This window comes from Anopheles bellator, chromosome 2 (genome assembly GCF_943735745.2).
Source record: "Anopheles bellator chromosome 2, idAnoBellAS_SP24_06.2, whole genome shotgun sequence".
NCBI lineage: Eukaryota > Metazoa > Arthropoda > Insecta > Diptera > Culicidae > Anopheles > Anopheles bellator.
The window spans coordinates 63640608-63659389 of NC_071286.1; positions in this window are offsets into that span (position 1 = coordinate 63640608).

Consider the following 18782-nt stretch of genomic DNA (forward strand, 5'->3'; position numbering starts at 1 on the left):
TCTTCCAACAACTCGAGCTCCCAGTTTCGGCAACCATTTCCGGAAGCCAGATTGACAACTCGATTGTCGAAAAAGGCAAACAAAACCAGCACCAGCGGACCCAGCACCGAAATCGCTGATCCGGCCGCATTTAGTAATTTGCCTGCACTCCAATATCAATTAAGCAAATAAAAGTACGGCCTCGGCTCCGGGAATCCCACGGCAAACACAATATGTTGACAGGAGTAATGAATGCGAACAGAGAAAAAGCTTTCCATTTCATGTTTCTCCCAGGCGCAGTTTTTTCAATGTTGCTCGTGCGCCCCACCCGGGCTAATAATCCTCCCAAAACGGTAATGTACTTGCAACGCCCGTCGGGAAAAATAGAAACAAATCCGTGGCGATCCGGGTTTTTTTATTGCGTAGCTCGAAACCCGCTGCGGAAAATGGTCGCCCAACTGGAACGGCGGTGTAACGTTAGTTAGTTCAATATTTCTGGAAAAGCCGCCGACTCGAACCGCGCCGCGGAGTGTGGCGCGCATTTTTGCGCATCGAATTCGGCAAAGGACACATACGCCCGGGGCCCGGAGTGTGTATGTGCCCCGGCTGGTGGTAAGGTATTTGCACCAGGACTCGGCGCAGGTTGGGGCCCCTTTTTTCCCGACCCGGGCTGCGACAAGTTCGGCAAACTATTTGAAATATTTTTCCGCGCACCATTATTCATTATGGCATATTTTATGACTCGTACCGGCACCGGGAGTTTCTACACCTCCGTCGGGCTCCGCGCAATGTCCCGGCGTCTGGCGTTGGTGCCGACGCGAAAGTCGACACTTCTTTTTCGGACACATTTCGGACAGTTCCTCGGCGTGCCGCCATTGGGGCATTCCGCGAGTCGCCCAAATATGATTACCCCGAAAATCCGCTTCCGACGCGGTGGTGGCCACCAGCGCCAAGAAGCCCACCGAACGGTAGTGCTGACGGTGGCGAAACACACACCGCCTGTCGAGCGTCCTGAGTCCTGTAACTGGCTTTGGGAGTGCGCTCGTTCCGTCCGTCGTGTGCGCCGTTGGAAAGTTTAGAATTTCAGACCGACCATCGAGCGTCGTTCCCGGCCCAGCCCCGCCACGGAACAGGCCCCCGGTACTTGGGCAACCGGAAGTAAGAGTTCTATTCGGTTCCGTTCCGGGGGCGCGACCGACAGAATGCCATCCTGGGAGACCGCACGCGCGCATGAGACAGAGAGAGAGAGAGAGAGCAGGAAAGAACAGTCCGCCCGTGGGAGAGGGGGGGAAGGGGCTCATCCCGGTGAAAATCTGCTTTCCGCCACGCGCACCACCCACCGCCATCGTGAGCCGTTCCGGGTTCGGCGCAAATCAGAAAAAACGGGACCGAAAGGAGCCCGAAAAGTTTCCGGCACTGCACTTTGGTAACTACACTAAACCACCCACCGGGTGGTGTGAGGGGGGGGTGGGTGAAGGCGGGCCACCCACCGGGCCGGCCGGTGAGTGGCATCGGAGCTCGTTGTATCGTTCGCTTGGTTTCGCTGGGTTATTTGAATTTATCTTACGAAACAATGGACGCCACAATGCGGGCGGCGGCCGGCCGGTTGATAACGGCGGCCCGGCGAGAGAACCGGCCACCCACTTGGTTGCACTTTTTTCCACCGCCCACCGCCGACGTTACAGGGCGGACGACGCAGCAGCGATATGAAATTAATTTCCCGCTCTCCACGGTGACGGTGACGGCATTTTCCCGGACGACGACGGCCCACGGTCCAGGATGATGATGAGTCGGCACCGTGGAGTGGAGTGAAGCGGAGAGCAAGAGAGAGCGAGAGAGAGCGAGAGAGAGTGTAGACTTTCGTTCGCTCCGAAGGGATTTTCCGACGGACGCACGGACGGGGACGGGTTGGCCAGTCTGCGTTCTGCCAGCCAAAGTTAGCTCGAGTCCTTTTTACTTCGCCGAGTGGGTGTCACTGTTACCGGTCCCGGGTGGGGTGGTGTTTTTTATGCTCGATCCACTTTTTGTGTTGCCAATTTTTTGCCGGCCCCGCCAGTGGTTCCATCCCATTTTTTGCCACCGTCGATCGGCGCTATGTGCGACTCGGCTGTGCGTTGCCATGGCGGCCATGGGACGTTCGGAGCCTGCCTACTCTGCTGATGCTGCTACATGGCGGTGCGGTGCGGTTTTTTGCTCGCCTGCTGCGGCTGGCGGTGGCGCTGCACACGCCTATTTTTAAGCTGAGCACAGCATGGAAATAGCATATCGCAGCGTGTGACTTTGATTCGAAGTTGAGATTTATTTAAGTGACTTATAAGCTGATTGCTGTTGTTTGTTTGCCCGTCTGTGTGCGTCCCGGGTCCCCCGGGCGGCACAATGATGCACAAAATGGGACCCTTTTTTCGGGGGAAGAATTTGCACATGCCTAAAACCTTGCCCTTTGGTTGACGAAATTCCCTATAAGCATCTCGAATTAACTGATTTTGATCAGTTCACATACTCAGAAAAATAAAAATGGGTTGTGTATTATACAACCAGAAAAAAGGTAGCAGAAAAGGATGATCGTGTTGGGTGCTTTATTTAATAGTACAGTTTACATGCCATTTAGGACAAGTTTCTCAAATAATCTAACTTCGTGATCTAACCTATCTAAAAAACAGCGTAACTGCCAGTAAATTGGTACCAAAGTGAGTGTTGCTTGTCAGAAAGGATAATCCCCCCTATTATGGAACTCTAATCGAGAACTCGAACGTTAGAGTGAACGTTTAAGTAAGAGAGAAAGCAGAATACAGCAAGCGAGAAGGCAGAAAGAGAAAGCTATAACAAAATGAACTCAAATGACCGTTCGAGTGAACTTCGAGTTCGAGTGAAAAAAATCCACCAATCAAACGGAGCCATTTCGATCTACGAATAGAAAGGGAAATAAAACTATAAAATATAGAACTACCAACTCTGTAAATGACTAAAATACTAGTCTAGAAGACTAAAGTAAATAATGCTTCTTCAGACTCTATGCAAGAATTGGTAGTAAAAAATTGGGCAAACGAGGAGTCTAAAATCTGGCATCCATTTGGCTTATGAATCTAAACATTTTCCCAAACCTAATTTAAATATGTTTAATTAATGTTTTGCGATCGAAGAAATGCAACATAAAATCACTGATGGAGCACCATTAATTTAAGCTATGGTTTCGCATCAAATAGAACACTAACTATCGGTGCGTAGCCCAGAAGTACCAACACCATGTGCCGTTTCTGCTACAATTTTCTTGCCCACGGCTGTGCAAGGACACAAATCACCGGGTCCTCAGAAGCCCTCTTTTTTTTCTCGGTAGTTTGCTCATTTTACCCTCTTTTCCCCCCAGAAACGAAGACCGAACGAAATGCCGACGATCGTCTGCGGACGAGGACGACAACGTCGGGGAATGCGATGAGCGATTTTGCTGTCGAAATTTACAAAATTGAACACCCAACCAGGGCCGCCAGCCGCCGAAGCATCTGTGCACCGCCGAGGCGAAGCAACAATGATCTGGAGCACGCAGAGAGAGGGCAGGCGTGGGGCTCACCACCTCACACCGACGTCAATACACGCCAAGCAACAGCCGTTCCGGTGCCGGCGGAAGCGACTCGGTGGCGGACGGAGCCGGGCTGGGTGTAGCATAACGGGAGCATAAAACTTTACACAACATAATTAAAAGTTGCAATTCGCAAACCGACGACGATGATGCAAAACCCGATTCGGGTCGGATCTTCGGGGTGAAGCGGACCTCCCGCCAGAAAAAGCCAACAACCGAACCAAATAAAAAAAATATGTTGTGGAAAATCGGAAAAAGCGAGCAACAAACAAACGGAATGGCGAAGCGGTACTCCGATTTGTGGTGCTCCCGGCAGTCGATGGCCGGTTTTGAAATATGATGTTAACGATTTATAAATAGGAAAAGTTTTATGCATCATCCCCGGAGGCCCCGGGTGCGAAGGTGCTCCCGCAGGACCTCTTGCGGGGCTTCCGATCGGAAAATGCACACTCCGCACCAATCACACCCGGGGAAACAAACAGCCGCCGGTGACAATGGGAAACCATCCTTGCCGTTGTCGGGGCGGCACCCCGGAGGGGCCAAAATGGAATATTTATTGGTCGGTGGAAAACCGAGAGGAAAATTGCAAAAAAAAAGGACCGACACACACCCACGGCGGCCGGTGCACTGGAGGATGTTTTATTGCAACGAAGGAATTTTGCAACAAAATTGTTTTTCCTCTTCCTCGCCGGCGACGGGGTTCATTTGCGGGTGCTGGAAGCTTCGTTCGTTCCCAATTTCCTGCACCGATCAGCGGGCGTTCCGGTGTTTGCGCCGGCCTTCCCGAGGAAAGTTTTCCCGCCCGCTGGGGGGACGGCGGCCGAAGCGGCGAAACTTTCCAAATGACTCGAAATTAACCTGTTCGTGTGGAATAAGGACGATGTTTTCCGGGGCCCGATGTAAAAGAAATCGAAATCGAAGCCAACGAGGCCAACAAAAAACCGGAACGAAGCAGGGAAGCGGACGCACCCAAGACGAGGACGACGACGACGACGCCGCCACGAATGGAGATGGCTTCCGGTTTCCGGAGTGCTTCGGGGTTTCTTTTTTTTATTACTTTATTGTCGCCCACCAAGGAACCCGCAGCAGTTTGACTTATTGCAATCGCCGGGCCCCGATGCTTCCCGGGCTTGGGGTGGAAGTTATGCAATTTATCGCGCCAGCTGGACGGCGGGCGGCGCAACACAAACCGATGGGGATGGAGCCATTATTTGAAAACTATTTCAAGACTTCCGCCAGAGTCCGGACGGTGGCAGTGTCTGGTCTCGCGGAAATAAATCGCCAAATAATACGCGCGCGCGCGCCTGATGGCGCTGCTATTATTGATTCCGCTGGTCCTGGTTCGCCCCCCACGGTGCCTGGTCACCCAACGATCGGACGGATGGACCCAACACAACACTGGTAGCAGTTCTAATCCTTGCCCGCTAATCCTGTAATCCTCTAATCCGCGGTGCGGATCCGGTCCGCCGCCGGTCCGGGTCAGTTGGTCAATTATGTTCGACTAAAATGCAATTCTCACGCCCCGCACACAGTCACACACATGAGCGGTACACACCCACACCAAACAGGAGAAGGAAAAAAGGGGGACCGGCACAAATCAAGATCCCGGTGTTGGGCACTAATTGAAATGTAAGCTGTGCGCGGCCAGCCGCGGTGGCCGCCATATACACTAAGAACCCTCATTAGAATGCTCTTACCGGACGAAGAAATCAACCCAAGCCTCCCGGGAGCTCGCTGATGATGATGATGGTTGTCGGGTAAGCTGTGAATGGGGTGTTGTTCGGGCATTAAGGGGCCAACCGGACCCAGACCCCATCAGCCGGACCACTATCCTTAATCCATTTCCCAACCCAACACCGACCGGTTCGGGGTAGCAACAAAAAGGGACCCACCTCGTGGCAATAAAAGGGGTTCTTGGGCGGCGCACACGCTGGCCATCTTACGGCTCACCGAGATTGCATACTAATGGCCACAATTACGTGTGCCGGGACGGGACCGGGTCGAGTCGGGCGGTGCGTGAGCTGGTGATTGAATTGAATTCATCGATTCCTGGATTTTTCCGACCCGATGTTTTGTGTATGGAAATTGGTCACCGCCGCCTTTTACGAGACGTTCCCAAGAAGGAGGCCGCACCGCGAATCCCGGAAGTTTCATTAGTCCGGGGTTCGGGCAACTACTGTGCGTCTCATTTGAATGCAGGCCGCGAGCCGACCGGTCCCAGCCAAGAAACTGTCGTCGGAACGTCCGTGCGTGGTCCGCCGTGTGGCTTTCGCTTTTTAACCGTCACCATTCGGTGGCACGGATGTGCTGGGGACGTGACGGCGGCAACTACAATCGTACGTTCCCATCGGCAGCCACTTGTAACGGATCCCGATCCCGAAGTGGATTGGAGTTCACCGGAATCCCGGGAGCCGGGCGCCAAATGCACTTCTTGACGCGGCAACATAAACACCTCGGCGGCTTCACGGTGGAAAGAGGGTCCCGGCCTCTGGGGCGGTTGGGGTGGCAGGGAACGCAAGGGGCATTACGAAGACGTACATTCCAATCACGATCACGATGCCGATGAATTTCGGCGACCACGGCGATCACGCCACGGACATCACCGGGAGCGGGGTTTCTCGTTACCACAAATCATAAACACACGCTCATAATGCTACCGCCCGGCGTGGGGTGGGGTGCGGGGCCGAGGGGTTTTCGTGAGATGGTGGCCTTTCCGTGCACAATGGGCCGGGGCCCGGGTGCCTTCGGGCGGCCATGGTTCGATAGAAACATATTTCAGCCTTATTATTGCTTCAATTGCAGCGAAACATGCGAGAAACGACGGGGACGGCCGCGGCTTGCCGGTGACTTGGCTAGGTCCGGAGTCCGGGTTCGGAGCCGCCAGTACCGAGCCCGTCTGCCGAGGGGGCCCGTGGTCACACAACGGCAGCGGTTTAATTCTAGATTAAGGCCGTGCACAGTGGTGTACCGTTTTCGGCTTCGGAGTGACTTTTATGCTTATGCTTTTTGTGATCAAATTGACATTAAGTCGAATGTTGCGCACAAACACGGGGAACAATAGTCATCGTAGCACTAGAACCGACGTCTAGAACAGATCAAAAAGGATTCTGTTCTGCAACTCCACGTAGAATATTTTTTTTTTAATCTTAGAAGAACAGACCTGGCCGTATTTATTAAATTGACTTAATAGCTTAATCAATCTAACTTAACAAGAATATCTGTAGCAACATGTGGCCACATAGTTGATTAGTCGAGAGTCGAAACTAAAGCCTGTTTAGTAAAATTTGTAGAACACAATAAATATATAATTTCCTTTTTTCATGAAAATAACTTGGAATAAGCATGTAACAACTTAATTTTCGAAAAATTTTACATTCAAAACCTTTCGCAAACGCATTAACGAAATTCTACATTTCAAACACTGAACCGAAAGAATAGCTACCAACATGAACAACTCACTTCTATTATCACTAATATTGGTAAATATTTAGATAACGATTAGAAAATCAATGTGATTCTGTTTAGAAATGAAATAAAATACACAAAATATTTGGCCAGATATCAGCAGAGGACAATCCGTTACAAGCAGCATCTTCCGAGATGTATTCCTCTCAGGTCAATTTAATAGATTCCCCTAACGTATAGAATTCGTTCTTTAATATGAACAGCACAAACTATAAAGGCTAGCTGATTCACAATATTTTTATATTGTTCGTTAGATTTAATAGATTCCTGTCAAACTCTTGCACCATTTCGAGCCATCCATTAGCCAGCGAGTTGCGAGTTCGAAAAACAAGAACCTGGCCTAACAATCAATCTGCTGACTTCGGTTAGTCGGTTCATGATAATTTTTAAACCGAAACCATAAGATCGGCTCGTTGCCACTGAGTGCGTCAGGAGACTTCCGAAAGGCCATAAAAAATCTTCACGCTTCACGCAAATCACTCGACAGTCGACAAATGAGGCGATGAGCGAGCGGCCGGATCTCCAACTAACGAGTTAGAACGAAGCTCCGATTGGACCGCACTGTACGGCTGTCCGCTGGCCCGGGCGGCTTCCGTGAACACGTGAACACACGGGCACCGGGAAATAGCAGACGAAAATGGTGAAAAAACTACAGGGTGATTCTAACCTTTGTAATGGCCACCGTGCACCGCCGGCGTGTTTAGGTGTTTCGGTGAGTGTTATTACGTAGAACGGCGTACTTGTAAGCGTATGTTGTTTGTTGTTGTCGGCCGGTCGGTCGGGTGCAAAAGAAAGCCCCCCGATGTTGTGGTGGTCCCGTGCCACACAATGGAGCGCACCCGATTGTTAACTCGTTGTTGTAAGCGACCCTGCGACAGAGAGAGAGAGAGTGAGACCGGCGAAACGAAAGGAATCCAAAAATACCTAACCCCACCCGGAGACCCGCGTTAAGACCATTACCATAATCTTCCGAACCCGGCGTTCCCGGCAAACCCCGCGCGGAAGGTAAGGGCGCGCCGGGAAAATGCAAGAAAAATTGAAATCACGCCGGGCGTCGGAAAATTCCTCACCGACCCCCGGCGCGAACCGGCCGGGCCATTTTTTCCCCCTAAACGCCAAGGAATGTTGTGTTCGAACGCTTCGGACTAATATTAATAAATTTTATCGGAACGCCGCCCGGAGTGGTTGCCCCCCACCGGTTCGGCACTGGAAGGGTCGCGAGGGCGGAATGCACGGCAACGGAAGGTGTAATGGTGCGGCGACGGTGTTGGAACTCCGGAGGACCCTATCCGGCTCCTGTTGGTCACCGTGTGTCGCTGTTGGAAACGTCGTCGTCGGCCTTTGTCCGAACGGCCTGGCTTCCGGATATCGATGTCGGCGATGGCGATGGCCATATCGATTGCCCGTTTACTACGACGGAGTGGACACACACAGAGACACACGGGAATGGAAAGGTAAAAAAGGCCCTCCTTGAAAGGGATAGTGTCGGCTGGACTTGGGGAGCGATCCCGAAGCGGCGTAAAACCTCAGACTTCGCTTATATCAGGTGACGTAAGTTGGAGTCCCGTTCCTTTCTGCTAGTTCAGAATACTCCCTCACAGTGCCGGGGGCAGTTCTGAGCAACTTTCCCAAGTCCCGCTTCGAGCTCTGTTGATAATGGTAGCGTAAAAACATTGTTTACAGCAAAGTGGACATAAATCATGGGACTCTACGGATCAGTTCCGCAGGAGAAAAAAACCCTCCCGACCTGACCTCAATGCTGCCAATCATCGGCACGACGAGACGCACCGTCGCCGACCAGACCAGCCGTCCAGGTCTGCCGTCTCGCAGCATGGCGGCGGAGGAGCATGTTATTTTCGTCCGAATGCCATCCCGCTTTTGAGAGGCAATTCTCGCCACCATAATCTAGCCCCGGGGGCTACCTTATCAGTGGGCCGGCCGCTCCCGCCACCCGGTCTTGACAAACCCTACGTCAAGTGACGTTTGTCGTCGTCGTTGTCAAATGGACAAAAACGAACGCGCCAGAAGCGGAAGAGGCGGATTCAGCATTCAGTGCAATTCTGTTGTGGTTCGGCGTTGCGCCGGACTGATGGCGACATTCGGCCCGCTGATGAGGATGCCCGTGCCCGTGTCCCGGTCGGCGTGTGTTGATGATGAAAAAATTAATGCGTCCCCAAATTACGTTAGCCGCCAGTGATGAGCTACTAGAGACCCGCACCGAGTGGGCTAGACCAGTCTAGGGCGGGATTACCGGGACCATCGCCGGAGGCGGTACTCGTTTGACGATGGCAAGTTGACGTTTGATGGTCAGCTCTCGAGTGTTATGACACCGAGAGATTATCGGCCATTTCCGGTCCGGCCAACAACACCGATCCGGTGCGGGAAGGAAGAAGTGGCTCACGGTGCTTCCAAATTGATTGTCACATCGTAAAGGCAAGAGTGGCGAGTAGGCGGTGGCCGTTTGGTTTATGTTGTGACAAATTCCAAGGACTCACGGGGACATGAGCACTATCATCACAAGAAGGTCATCTGAAGATGAGTCTAAGCCCGGATTACAGTCCTTTAAAATTTACGCAGCGGAAAAAAAAAGTGGAAGGAATTCTTGAAAGAGGAAAAAATGAAGGGTGGCCGCAATGAAGGGTGATTTGATAATTCAAAAGTTGTCAAAAAGAAGATGAGACCGTTGATGAGTCCGGTGTCCAGTTTGCTCAGCAGCGTTCAACAGAGTTCAATTGGCTGGATCAACATAATTCGATCGAATTGGGCGAATTGCGGTCATTGTGACCGATCGTTCAGATGAAGAACTTTACTGGGCATGGTAAAGCATAGCGCCGATTGACCGAAAATTAATTTATGCTCTTGCATCTCATAACATGCAATGAGTTCGAAGAGTTCAAAACATCATGTTGTAGGTCTGGAAACAGCAAATGGATCAACTACGATGCTACGCAGTTTATTAGCCGATCGAGATGATCGACCTAAACCAAAAAATTAGATACATGCCATTGCCATGTGAAGATTAAATTTTATCGCTGAAAGTGTTTTAAAGTCTACGTCCAAGCTGCGCCCTGACTGGCTCAAATCATCACAAAGTAACATTGGATCGATTGGGAAAAATATTGTAGCCAAAACCTATCTCAAACTCACTAATAACTCGAAAAATCTTCTAATGCTACGTCATTACCTTTAAGATAACCTCTTCTTCATGTAACTTATCTATGTCTACATTTGTTCCAATTTTTCCAATAGTTCAAACACTTCTTTTCAGGAATTCTTCTTTGGTTCGGCTCCTATCGCAACTATTGAGACTCCAAGATGACTACGAAGAGGCCTCTTCAGTTATTAATAGTTTCGGTTATTAATTAAACAGGGAAATCAAATCAGAATCATGGAAATGACCAAGAAATGACCACGGAAATGTGATGCCAAAACATCATGACAAAATTGAACTACAAATTGACTCTCCACAAATCCAGTCTTTTTTTAAGCACAGAATAACGAAAAAACATAATAACACTAAAATAGTTATTGTCGTTATCTTTTGGCCACAATGTACAATATAGAATTGTACAATCGGAACTACAGTTAAAAGTAATCGATAATGCTGTAACCTTTTGAGTTAGATCGAAATGTCAGGATGTCTGTTTGCTTTAAAAAGTTGAATTTGGATGACGCTTAAGTCCAAATATGTCCAAAATACTGCATCCTGATTGTTAAAAGTAGTTAAGAACGGTCATTTCCGATTCCACCTTAGTTTCCAGAGATGCGGCAGAACTATTTGTTACCAAAAGTTATGCAACATCTTTGGAACATACTCCGGACCATCTGCTTTATGGCCTGGTGGCCAAATCTCGGAACTTGCTCGCCGCCCCCTATGCGCCACCACCATCCTAAGCACCGCCGGATGAATAAATTATGGATAAAGGATTAGAAGTTCTAGACAGCACTTCAACAACCCAAACTTCCCGGAGCCGGTCTTATCGGAGTTGTAAAGTGAAGAACAATGTAATCCTTGGCCACGCCAAAAGCACGCCACACAAACTTACCAGCAGATAAATAATCTTCCTATTAGTGCCACCTCCTCGGGCCGGTTCGGGTGGGGGGAGGGCTCTCCACAAAATAAAGCGAAACCCATCAAAAAGCCCAACCTCACTTCCGGCGACGGACGGAACCAGAAGCCAGCGCGCGAAATAAAAACTAAATAAATCACACTCAATCCTTTAACGATCTCGTTTTTGGGGCGGCCATCTGACAAATGGGCGGACGGGACGGGCCACTCCCTGTACCACCAAACCCCGATCCGGCGACGACGATTTGGAAAATTCCCACCGAGGCACAAAAACTTTTGCCGAACGAACGGGGCCAAGGCGCTTTTTGCTGAGCGGGCGCGCGGGCGGCGAGGTGAAGCGACCGTAAATTAACCCTCCTGTCTCTGGGAGCTCCCGCCAGACCCCTACACCAGGCCCAGACCAGGACGCACCGGAAGGAAGTCACACGGTGCGGACCAGGCACCGGAACGCCGGAGCATCATCTCGGAAGTCGCGCATCGCGACAAAAAAAGGCCGCTCGCGCCCAAAAGTAAATGCAAGGATCCCGGCGCAAGGCGGACGGAGGAAAAAGAAAAACAAAGACATTGCCACCCCGGAGACCCACCGGAACCGGAATCTTCGCCCTCCCTTCGCCTTCACCGGCATCGTGCGGTAAGAGCGTAATAATCTTTAAACGACTTCTTTTTTTGCTCGCTCTCTTTCGCTTAGTCTTGGATTCGCCGAGGCACGGGCCTCGGATAATTTTCAGGTGATGCAGCGACCTCCGGTTCGGTGGGTGCGTGACTCGTGCGTGTCCCGCAGCCGCCCCGAGATAAATCGTTAAGCCACCGAAATGAGCTGCCGCTTCTGTCGGGGCCGAAGGAACCCCGCCCGGTGGCTCTTTCCCAGGAGTTGCACGAATTTCGGATCGGATTTTCTTCGTGCTCCCTTTCGTGTATGTGTGCACGCCATCCGGATCTCAATTCGGATTTCCACATTTCCTCTTCGCAATCCGGGCCCAGCGTGCGCGACGTTCGTGACCGTGGCTGAGACGGAGGCGCTTACTGACGGAGAATAAAATAATATTAACATACCGTAAAAAAGTGCAATAAAAAGCAGACCACTCACCGGCGGCCGGAGGAGGCCGGGCGGTAAATCAGGACCGGCCAGCAGTCGTCCGTGCCGGATCCACTCGTTTGGGAGTTGGTGATTGTTTCAGCGCAAAAAAACGGCGGCCGAGTGGCCAAATACCAACAAAAAAGGCCGGGACTGTCCGAGCGACTCACAGGAACCGGTGGGTGGGCTGGGGGACCTCAAATTCTCCCGAAGAAAGGCCCCGGGGCTCCACCAAGAGAGAGAGAGCGACGGGAATGTGGATTGGCCGTGTCGATCCCGGTCGTTCCGTACGCTCGATTTTATTCAATTCCGGTGTCCTTTAGTTTCCCGGCCTCCTTGGCCGTAAACGGCGGTGGCCGAGGGGGTTGGGGTTGTGCCCCGAGGATTCACAACACACGATCATTCTTCAAACTGACATCGGTGGGGCCGTCAACCCCGGACGGGCCGGGCCGTGCCGGGCTGGCGGGGGTTTGATGGGAGACCGAAACAAGAGAATGCCATTTCTTTGCGTAACGACGGCGTCCCTCGCACCGGCCCGAGCCAGGGTTCGATATTTTATGTATTCCTCCGGAAGCTGTATTCCGTTTGGATGCATTCACAAACACCCCGCCGCCACCCGGACCGGAAGTCCGGAAGAGACTCCACCGCAGGATGTCTTCAGTTCGGTGTGCTGTTTGTGTTTTCTTTTTTCCGCCCGCCTCCCACCCAACTGACCACCTTCCACCCTCCCAATGGGTGGTCTCCCATTCAGCTCTGTCTCTCTCTCTCTCTGCCGTGGGGACAATTTTCCACGGTCAAAGATCACCACACACATCCTTCTTTCTTGCGCAGGAAGCTCTGCCGCATCGTAGTATCGTTCCGGCTCCGGTGGAAAGTGGGACACTGACTGTGGAACGGCTTTCCATCACCCGCTCGCACACAGAACAGGCCACGGGGATGGGTATGCATAAAGCAGGGCAGGCAGACACTCACTTACCACGACGGATTTTCTGACCGGAAAATTTCCCAAGAAGCAATGGCAGCATCAAAGAAGACATTTCCCGGACACAGCGACGACGGCGACGACGACGACGTAAACCCGGTTCCCCGTCCGGTGGGGAAATTGAATTTCGATTCACAAGGACAGTACCGGGACCAATCGATAGCCACCAACACAGGCAGCAGGCTCGGAAAAGTGGGCCGTGGCGGAAAAAGCGCGCTAACACGGGAAGCCCAGCTTTCCGGCGTATGATTGACGCGCTTTCCACGCCGGCGGAACTGAATTTCCCTGCGACGTGGCCCACGAGTTGCCAACAACGCACACACCCATACACCGACGCTGTCATGTGTCGGTGTGCTGGGCATGGAAAAATTGACAGGTGTGCCGGCCCCGACGATCTGCCGCCTGCCTGGGATGTTTACCCGGTGCGGCGATGGGAAAACTTTTGCCACATTTTAGACACCCACCGGCCGGGCGCCGGACAAAATGGGCGAAAAAGGGCGAGATTATTCAAAGGTGTGCCGCCGCCGCCAACGCGCCACAATTATAGGTTACGGGCTGGCCACTTTCGGACGTGGGACGTCCGGAGGAAGCGCACCCCGGCGGTCCAGGTAGTTAATGAGCGGGCTGCGCATCCTGGGACCGCCGGGGCGCCAGATCCTGCGACCGGATGCGTCTGCCAGCGGGGTCGGCCGTTGCGTTGCATAAGAATATTAGAAAATTATATATAATTAGCGGCCATAAAGGTAACGAAACGAGCTGCTAGTTGCGCATCGGAGCGTTACTTCACGGTGCGGCCACCGAGTAGCGAGATCGAGGCGATAGCCGTGCCGATGTCTATTTAAAATTTATGTTACTTAAGCACTCCAAATTGGGTTCATCTACGGACTGGTGAGCGAGCGGTGGACAAGAAATGTTTCTGGAAATCGGTTTGTCATTAGCAGTACTAATTTCGTTCGTTCGCGCACAACGGATAAGATACGTTTATCGAATAATGTGCCATTATTTTGCCTGCTTCGGGCACGAGACATCAGTTGTCTGGATTGCAATCTTTTGCTCAAATGGAACTTGCTAAATCATAACTCACCTTTAGCAATAGTTTGTTGACGGCCGATGTTTAATTCCTTCGCCTTCGTCCTGTTTAATATTAAAAAAGATACCTTTTTGTTACTTAAACATCTTTCATCGCAGCACAAACGCGACACAACTATTACGATGTTGAACATTTCTTTTGCCGTTGTGTCAAGTTTCGTATGGAATTCAGTGAGTTTTTTTTGGGAGTGCGTTTTAAATGGATTAGTGAACTAAATACATACAAATGCGAATTGCAAATCCGAAGAATCTCATCGGATTCCTCGGGGAAGACATCATGTTGTGTCCCGACAGGCAAAACTACGATCGGGAGCTGAATAAGCTGAATAAGCTCTGTCTGTTTTATTAAATAAAAAAATAAAATTTTAAATAAAGAAAAAAATAATTTGTAAATAAAAAAGTTAAAAAATTAAATAATTAATTAAATAATATAAAATAAAATACATAAACAATCTGTTTCCAAACACCATGCTTTTAACTTTAGTCTGTTCTTCTAAGATTTAAAAAAACAATACTTTTAGTGATTTAAATAAAAGAGTTACATCGCTATTTGTTATTGAAATTTAGCTCGACAAATCCGGACATGTTTCAAGCATTTCATTTATGTTTCGATGTCTGTCCTCAATACAAGTTTTTGCTCCACCGTAAGATTAGGCGGAGGATCAATGCTTCGACTTTCGACTAACGGATCCAAGACCAAGTGATCAACTTCTGCTTCTGTTCCCACGATCTTCCTTTTTGGTTCAATAATTTCAAAGCGTTCCTTAAACAAAACAAACTATTAAAACAGTGCTCTACAGTGCCTTATTCGCCATTTTTGAACAGTAAACAATAAACAATCTGGAAACTTTGTTGTCGCACTGCTTCCCCTAGGCACTCGGTCTCGGCAGGGTGTTGTTCTCGGCCAGGAACGGCCTGTGTTGTAGAACCTACCACAGAACCAAACACCTGGACCTGGAAGGTGCCTTTACAGTGTGACATCGCGTAGCGGAAAGGAAAAAGCCTCCAAAACTTGACTGTAGAACCCCGCGGCCTTAGCCGGGACATGAGCAACACGGGGCCACACGGGTAATGAGATAGGCCCCTGTAGGTTGTGGCGAAGTTTTCTCGAGCCCCGGCCCAGGCCTGGTTGTGGCCGGTGAAATTCTAACCTCACTTTCTAACCACCACACTAAGCCGCACCTCTTCGGTGGGCCGCCTCGGCTTTTTAAGCTCCTTCGGCAACGGAATATTAATTTAATTAAATCAAGCCCTCGGCAGCCCGTGCAAAGGTGTCCATGTCCATGCCCAACAACGTCACCCCGTCGCGAGTGTTTGTTGGCAAGACCTAACATTAAAAAAAGAAAACAGCCCACACGCATACACGGAACGAAACCATTTCCATTTCGGTGTCCCGGTTGGCCACAAAGTCATACAAGGGTTTAGTGAGTGCGGGTAGGGCCGTAGCTACTAATTCCCTATTTTAACCTAATTAATACCACTTTTGCGAGCACTGAACTGCAAATGGCGCCAGCGTGGTCTGGCCGTCCCCGGACCCGCCCAGCACCCGACGACCTCGACCCGTGTATGTCACACGGATTGATGGTTTTTCCCGGCCCTTCCCCCCCCCGTGAAGGTCTGACTTTGGTTCTTGGTTCCGCTGGCTGGCTGGGGCCAAAATGTTTTTGGCCGATTAGCGTGCGCGAAATCCGAGGCAGGATTTTCCGAATTTTCCGAATCAACCAACGCGCGTGACACCTCTCGACGCTGGGTTTTCCGCGCGCCCGACCGAAACCGACACGACACCGGAATGACACAAATTTAATCGCTTCTTTAGCATCGTCCTCGCCCGTGTATGTGGCACTAATTTTTGGCGCGGAAAATTCCTGGCGCCGCGGAACCCAATCGAGCGAAGCGAACACTTTTGGGGGGGTTGTTTGGGTGCCGGGAGGTTGGAAAAATGGTAATCACACACTCGCGTGGCCTGAATGATAATTCGCTAAACACACACGACACACACGACACAGAGAAACACCTGAAAGCCACACCACGGCACGGCACGGTGTCTGTTGTTTCGCGGTTGGCGCCTTCCTAATGAGCTGTGGCCCTCCGGCGGCTTCCCCACCAACCCGGTAATCGTGTCAAAGTCTTAAGCCGATCGACCTCCACACGCGGGACGCGGCACGGAAAAGTTTTGGGTTCCGGGCACCCGGCACTAGGCAACACTTCCGGTGCTGGTGGCCCGGTTTGTTGTGTTTCGGTCCCCACACGGGCGGCCAGGGAGATTGTGGTCTCTTGTCCGTGACGAACTTCAAACGAAAGTTTCCCACCGGATTTCGTGTCACTAATTCGTGCCCGGTGACGGCGCGCCCGGTGTGTGCAAACAGACTCCTGGGGGCACAACTTCTCGGTTGGCTTCTCCGATGGGACCTCTTCCGTGGCACAAAGGGGTTGTCGGAAGCGGAAAAACAAATAAACAACCGTCGGTGTGCGGTGTGTGACTTACAGGACCGGCTTCTAATGGTTCTTAAAATCGAGCACGACGGATTCCGAGGGCAAACAAACCGGTCCTTGGAGGAGGCCCGCATCCGTCCGGTCGGTCGATTGACCCTCGATTAACCCGCTGATTAGGAGGAGCAGAGGACGTTCGCTTCGATCGCTATTTACATGCGGGGTCCGGCATCGGTTTTTTTCCACCTCATCCTGGTTCGGAAGACGTTACACGGCGGGCTTCGAGAATTCTTCCATTCGATCGCCCCCATCATGTCGCCGATGGCCAATGATTTCCCAATCAATCACGGCGCCATGACTCACACCATTCCATCGCACATCATCAAAGAACCATTTAACGAAATTCCCCCGGGGCCAAAAACTGACTACTCACGCCGATAGCGTCACGGTCGTGTCGAGTCGAGATGGTTACGATGATTCCGGAGCCCGGAATCAATACACACAGGAAAAAAAAAACGGAAAAATCGGCCCGCGGATAAGCGATGAGTGATGGTGATTGATGCAAACATGCATTTCCTGTCCGGCGTCTCCGGACATTCCGGGCGCCATCATCGCGATGGAATGTGAATCCCGTGACCGTGCGCCCAATAAGACGTGGACCTGGTGAGAAGGTATTTTACCAAAACTGCTTCAATAATAACTGCCCCATGAGCAGGGTCATGATTCATGTAATTTGGACCCCGATGACAGCACGTCCGCCGGGTTGCAAGGTGAATAAATGATGCGTGTAAAGCAAGAGCCCGAGCCCTACCAAACATCACCCATTTCCGGGAACCGTGCTCGGGTATTAATTCGGGCTGGGAGATCGATCGAAGTGTCCAAGACCGGGCTGAAACGTGCTTCTAGATTGGGGTCCTGGGCTATAAGTACCATTTTCGGACGAACTTCCCGATCGATCGAACACCCCCCGGAAAAGTCGTGATACCGAACGATCGTCATAATGAGCCGGGCCCGGAAATTGGGGACCCGGAATCGCCGGAAAAGTTTGGGCACAATCCCGGCCCGTGACCTCGAAATGAAGTGATAAGCGTTGGTGTCTCCGAACCTCATCATAGTGTCCTCTTGGGGGTGGGGGAGGGCAACAGGTGCCAGGTTGGCCCCGTGCCCCAGAACTGCCACAGTGCCATGACTGGATGGCTGCTAAAAGAAACATTAATTGCTAATGACAGAAAGTTAGCAACATAAAGCACTAATGAATAACATACTTACCTTACCGGCTTCGAGAAAAGGAGGCCACAAGTGGAGGCCCCCTTCTCCGATCGATCGCCCGGGCGCCGGGGCCACGAACGCCCGCCGGTAACGGAACACCGAAGCGAAGGACACAAACAGTGAACGAAGAAGAAACACCCCGAAAGCAGCATAAACATAAACGCGATTAAAGGCGACACGGAGACGGTGCGTTTGGGTGTTCCGCGAAATCAATCATCAGCCGCTGCTGGCTGGCCGCTGCTATCTTGATTCTCCCGGAGCGGAGGACATCGGGACCGAGCGGGACCGCCGGAAGTGGACAAATTATGTGCCACGCGGAGCGGAGCCTGAACGGCCATTTGCTGTGCTGCCCGAAGGTGTCGATGGCACGCTGCCGACGGTGCCTAGTTAGGCCCCCGGCCCCGAAGGTAGTCGTCGCCATCATCATTATCATCATCATCAGCATCGGCATCATAATCATTTGCAGTGATAGTGGTAAACGAAGGATGGTTAGAAGAAACACCACACGGGAGGTTTATTTTTTATTCGACTTTTTTTTACGATAAAACTGTTTATTTCTGCAGGTTTTTCACTTCACAAAGGGGGTCTTCTGTTGCCGGCATTTTTTTTTTTTTTGCTGTGTTGGTTTGGTTTGGTTTGTTTGTTTTTTGTTCATTTTACATTTTTCATTTCTGTCTGGTTTGGATTATAATGATGAGCCAAGTGGGAGGTTTTCTGGTCAGTGTGTCCATTTATCCCCTCGGCTCGGCCTCTCTCTCTATCTATTTCTCTCTGTCGTTCGCCCGCTTTCAATGTGTTGCTCGGTTTGCTCACAATATTTGATCAGGATCGTTCCCTGCTTAATCCAGGT